The sequence below is a fragment of the Schistocerca nitens genome, chromosome 1 (genome assembly GCF_023898315.1).
Source record: "Schistocerca nitens isolate TAMUIC-IGC-003100 chromosome 1, iqSchNite1.1, whole genome shotgun sequence".
Taxonomy (NCBI): Eukaryota; Metazoa; Arthropoda; class Insecta; order Orthoptera; family Acrididae; genus Schistocerca; species Schistocerca nitens.
This window is the reverse complement of record NC_064614.1, coordinates 20,980,661-20,986,970: the sequence shown is the minus strand read 5'-3', so window position 1 is coordinate 20,986,970 and position 6,310 is coordinate 20,980,661. Positions and strand designations below refer to the sequence as shown.

Here is a 6,310-nt window from a genome sequence, read left to right as displayed (position 1 = left end):
TTACAATTCAATACCTTGGTACTGGTTTCGAAGTTTCTCTCCATTGGTCAACCCCCATGTGTACTGTGTATGGTAGCGGAGGCTTTACTTTGGATTGGATGGTCCGTAATTCTGGAGGGAAGCAACGAACTTCCTCGTGCAAATTTTAGCCTGAATCTGTGGCGGCTAGTGACAATGTGCCTGTAGCAAACGAACTGGCGCCAGGAAAAAGCCACATTAAGTATTTCGTGAAACAGAACCATTTCCACGAAAACTGGCTCTCGCTCCTTGCTTTCGAGAAACCCTGGACGGCCTTCTACGGGCACCATGAGACTGTCGAGTCTTCCAAGACCAACTCCCATCATAATGTACCAATCTCACACAGTTCATTGTCCCATAACAGTAACAGAGCTGAAACAAAATCGCAATGCGATAAGTGACAATCATGTTAATCTCATTCATAAATGACAAATACAAGATGACAAGGAGCTACTGGTGGCTGCGTTTAAACTGGTGACCAACACCAGACCAGACAGCGACGCTAGTATCCGCGCTACCTTTAATGCACCACAGCTTCGACAATATTCTTAATTGAACTGTGGCTGAAAAGGCAAGCTGTTTCGTGCTTAGTATCATAAAAGGACAGAGGTACCTTCTTTCCAAACAAAGTGCAATGATTGTTATTTGGCATCAATACAATTGTCAAAAGTGTTTCATTGTTATATTAGTTTTACAATTACTTTACAGTTACTTTTCCTTCAGTCCTATGCAAAAATATTATTGGTTAACAGAAAAATGGATTGCAGTTAACAGAAAATTCGTGTGGTTAGTTTGTATAAGGAAGTAAAGACATGCAAGGGTAATGGGTCATATTGTAACAGGTCTTGATTAAGATAATATGCTTATCTTGTCAAGATGAAACCGAGTTGAATCTGATAATAATGACTATTTCAAATTTATTCCAATTTTATTTGGAAGTGTTTCGTGAAGCTGCTTGTTTTATTCACTGTTTGTATTCACTGTCAATTTAATTCCTGGTACTGAAACTAAAGTTGCACTCATTCAAAGACAAATTCATTAACTATTTAAAGTTCAATGAAAGGAACTATTACCAAAATTCAAGAAAGAATAAGCAGTCTCGGTTGAAAAATGATTTTTTATTTATTTAATTTGTAACGCGCTTCACTCTCACAGGAGCATATTCCGACATATGGGAGAAAGACAAGTTTCCTCAGTACTAATTTATGAGCCAGGAATCCGCGATAAAGCTACACCGTCATTTAAATAAAGCAACTGGGAAACCACGGCCTGAGCTGTGCATAGAACTCGTCGTTCACTTCCGGTCTCCTCCGTGGGAGCATGACAGTTCACAAAAGTCGCCTTAATATGCTGTACGTCCAGTGTTAGAACAGATATTCTTACGTTGACTCAAACGAACTCTGAAACATTAGTAGCCAAAGTCTTATTGACGCAGAAGCCAGTGCCTAACAGATAACCTCGTTTACAGACTCTATACAGAATAGTACAGCTTTCAACATCAATACTGCCAGCATCATCCCACTGGATTTCTTACAGTGCAGCTGGGTCTAGTTCGTAACTCTGAATTTCTTTGACCACACCGATTGCAGCTCCTGTCTTGTAGAGACTCCTTACATTCCACGTTGCAAATCGTATACCGTTTCTTTGCCATTGACGTCGTCTATTTTTGTCAGTAATGTTCCGAGGCTTACTTGTAGTCTTGAAAGAATGTTTAATTTTTTACAAAGAGGGGGTGCTGGCCTCTCGTCCAACCTGCGGTGTTACCCTCACAGCTTAGAGGACTGCTGGCTTTTCTTAAGGGGAGGGCTCCCCTGGCGTGTTGGGTTAGAAGTAGGAATGGGACAATTGGAAATACACCCTCGGGCCTTGAAACGTAATACCGTTGGGGTCGAAAGAGCAAGAATTGGCCAAGAGAGGCCGACAGGGAAGGAGAAAGAGGGAGCCTGACACAAGCAAGTGGAAGCAACGTCAGACTCAGCTCGGGTGCCCGCGGACGCCACCCGCGTACTTCTGGCTGAAGTCCCCTGGGGCATGGGTCAGAGTATGTGAGTAAAAAATAAGAAATAAAATTGTACAAGAGTCACACGCTACCTTTTTTTACACGTATTTGCTCTTAATACAACGCACGGCATGTTTACAACATGGACCAGGTGTATATAGCGTCCTTATGGCACATGTTTACAGCCCCTAATACAGAGTTATGAATCAAAAAGCCCGACACGGCACTAGCTGGCGCCACCAGACGGGAAAACAGAGAATCTGTCTCAGGAGTAACAATAAACCTAGATCCATCATATAAGGTAAAAACAAGGAAGCATAATGAGACAATATCGACGTACAAAACAAAGCCACGTGTGCATAGGCATTTAATTAAAGAGTAACATCATAGCCTCGAAGTAACCCTGACTACAAAAGGTAGGTTGTTCGTTAAGCTGGCCTGTGCTCTTAAGGTACGCTCTTTTCGAAATTTCAAATTCTTCGAGGATGTTCACCTTCTTGCCCTTTTTGTACAACATGCATAATATCGAGATCATGGTGGGTGAGGGAGGGAAGTTTTCAAATGTTGGGCGAAGGGAGTTAATTTTTTAAGTTGCCCTTTTCTTGTTAAAAGATGGTCACTGAAGCGGGCTATAGATGACATCCACACCTGGCCTATATAGTGTGCATCACAATCAAGACACTTAATTGTATACACTCCTGTACTTGAAAAGACGAAAAACAGGTTTTCTCATTGTGAGGAAGCAGGAATTATGTTCTCAAACTTCTAAGGAACATGTTTTGTAACTTAGTATTCCTAAATAGATTGGCCAGGTCATAAGAGGAGGGCCCAGAAAAGGGAGTAGCTAAACGCACATCAGCCCCAACTGCTTGTGATTGTGAACTCGTGGTCTTAAGCTCCACTCGTTCCTGGTATTCGTTGTATAAACGACGGACCAAAGACGCACGAAAACCATTTACGTCTGCTTTATACGAAAAGTTACTAACTTCTTTTTCAATAGATTCCAAGGTGAGAGGAACTCCAAAAATTCGAGCAATCGGCCACCTAAAAAGGCTTAACTTAAAATATCTTGGGTGGGCTGATGGAGAGAGAATCACTGAAGAGCTAGCAGTAGGTTTCCTGTAAATATCGAAACATACCTTATTATTAATCAATTGGAAGGATAAATGTAAGTAATTTCGCACACCCTGCAGAATCATGGCTTCATGGGTACAAAGCAATTTAGGGTGAAAACGGTTAAAATTCGAGTAAAAGGCTATCAATTCCACTTCTTGGCCTTTAAAAAAATCAATATGCCTTCCATAAAAAATGTTCCTTCTGGACTGCTGACCGTAATTAGAAGACTGAATTACTTTTTATCAGAAGGAAAAGACCTCTCGTAGACGTTTAGTGCAACGCTGATTAACTTCTGAATTTTAATTACTTATTCTCAAATAAATCGCAATGTCCTATAGTTACACAATTCCCATTTTACTGTCAAGAATAAACTGATAGCCTATTGTGAAAGATAATTGTAGCTTGTGCTAACAATTTGTGCGTATGCACTCGTGTTTTATTAGAGCTTCAACCACTACTACAAATATTAATTCAGCTCAGTTTGAGCAGTCCAGAATAGCGAATTCATATCCACACTGTCGCTGCTCCAAAACTCCATAATCGTGCCATGCTCGCAGAATGCTATGAACGGTCAAAGTTCTGTAAGGACGGCGATTCGTCAAATAGAAATTACATAGAACTTAATACTTTCACAAGTTCCTCCACCCCCCCCCTTTTTAAAAACATCCTGTTGTCTATAAAAAGTGGAAGGTAGAGACACCACCCATGTGCTGCAACGGAAATATTTATAATAAAAGAAGCATATGCGTAACTGTGTGCTGTTTAGTAGTAGGACTATGGGCAACCTGGCCTACATTGATCTTCGACTGTCCGATTGCCTGCACGCCATGCGCAAATGCTTGACATTTCAGACCATGCCCTCTTATCTATGACATCATAATTGTCATGTGACAAATCAAGCCTCATTATCTACAACGTCATTCACAGTGGAACGAACCAAACATAATTTCTTGCAGTGTTGGCAGAAATCAAAAAGAAACAACTTGCCAGTACTTAACCATCCATCGAAATGAAACAGTCAGTCATAATGTATCCTCGGAATTGGCATATTGCCCTTATTCAATAGTATCGATACAATCTGAATTTTTTTCATCATGTTCGAATGTAAGATTTAAAAAAAATGAAGGATTCAACCTGTACTATTTCTACATCTAAAATTCGTAAGATCGTCGTCAGCAAAATACACACATACACACGCATGGCCGGCCGCGGTGGTCTAGCGGTTCTGGCGCTGCAGTCCGGAACCGCGGGACTGCTACGGTCGCAGGTTCGAATCCTGCCTCGGGCATGGGTGTGTGTGATGTCCTTAGGTTAGTGAGGTTTAAGTAGTTCTAAGTTCTAGGGGACTTATGACCTAAGATGTTGAGTCCCATAGTGCTCAGAGCCATTTGAACCATTTGAACACACGCATGCACACCCACACGCAAACGTTGTGTATGCCATGAACTTATTGATTAACCAGTACTTGAGATCATCTCTGGTTCTAAATCTCTACCACACTTAACGTAAGGCACAGTTTTTAGAAAACGCACGTGGCTAAAAAATAACGTGCTAAGGAGGCATTTCACGTTTATTTTTTAAGCCTAAATGTGGTTACGTACTAGAACACACCTGACCAAATCTATAACTAACAAGACACCTGTTGCCTAAGTAGTCCAAACAAAATGTCACCATCTAGCTGCAGTGTTTCCATTCCTTGACTGTAGTAGCCCACAAGATACTTGTCGCAAATGGAGACTAGGCATCAAAATGCTTGTTCAGCTGGCATGTGCATTAGCAGGAAAGCTGCAATTGGAGCTTGTGCCTGGCAGTAGCCAACAGTTTTATTCATGATTAAGTATGCCTTCAGTACTTGGAAAAGTTCTTGCTGCCCAAGTCCATTCTAGTCAACAAACATCTCATGGTATGGAAACTGCCGGTGAAGGTCTTTGCGTATATCATCAGCCCAGTTAGGATCTCCTTCTTGTTTAATGGGGGCTGCATATTGCACTCGACACTGATCTTGAACTAGTTTGCCACCACAAAGATAGAGCCAGGCACGTGGTCGGACTGATGGAGGGATACCTTTGCGACAGCGTTCTCTCACCTTCCTATAGTGTTTGTTCATCATTTTCTCCCAATTGTTGAGCGTCATCATCATCATCATCATTTGTTGAGCACGTGCAGCCATTTTATTTCACGGCGAACTATTACGCTTGGAGGAACAGTCAATTTCGGATAGGTATGTACTGTGAACCTCCAAGAAATCCGTGACGATCAGGAATTGTGGAAATCACTGAACCATTGTGTAGTGCGCTGCTCGCCTCAGAACACGTATCATCATCATCTTGTTGTTCTACTGCCGATGCCATTTCGATGTTACATTCTGCGATTTAAAATTTACGTTTGTTATCTATTCTCACATGTCGTCGACAGAGCACTATGGCTGAACAGTTTGCGTACCATTCGCGTAAAAATTTGCACTTACAACCGTGTGTAGAAAACAACCGAACAAAATTCGCAACGCAAATATTCACGCATTAACACTGCAGCCAATGACCACCTCTCAAACGCACCGTGACCCAACGATACTGCAGTCTGAATTACATTCAGCTACTGGAAGAAAAGAGTTAGTGCCTAAGGCATAACTCTGAACTGTAAAATTAGTTGCCACAATGTTTATTCCACTTCTAAATTATCCTATAGCTCCCAGCTGTACAAAATACATGCAGCATGCTAAGCCGGCATCTGATATTACCTTATAGGCCTAAATAAGAGTTTGAACAAAACCACACTCGAAGAAGCACCATATTAGCAAGGGAGGAAGATAACAACATACAACGTTTATGTCAAGCGTCACAATATTATTTTCATGTTTAAAATATCAGTCAAAAAATACGTGAAGATTGTAAGTTACAGTATTTCCATTTCCAAAATATAGGTTAAAGTGTAGCAGTTTAAGGACAGACCTAAGAACTAATGTATTTTGATATCAGCCATGAAATTCTATGATGAAAGCAAAAAAAGACATATAGAACAAATCTTCTTTCATAAAAATAGATACATTTTTAAGAAATGGATCCTCTTGCGTCGGAGACTGGATAGAAATTAACAATATGTGAAAACATATCTCATTAATGTGATCTCCCCTCCTACAAATGTTTTCTTTGCACGCATTTCTTGAGCTACTTTAATGAT

The 6,310-nt window shown here is 40.8% G+C and overlaps 1 pseudogene; it reads right to left on the bottom strand.

Annotated features, from left to right (window-relative positions):
• Positions 1 to 4,760: 4,760 nt before the first annotated feature.
• LOC126252377 (TBC1 domain family member 10A-like) lies at positions 4,761 to 5,484 on the bottom strand (annotated as a pseudogene).
• Positions 5,485 to 6,310: the final 826 nt, after the last annotated feature.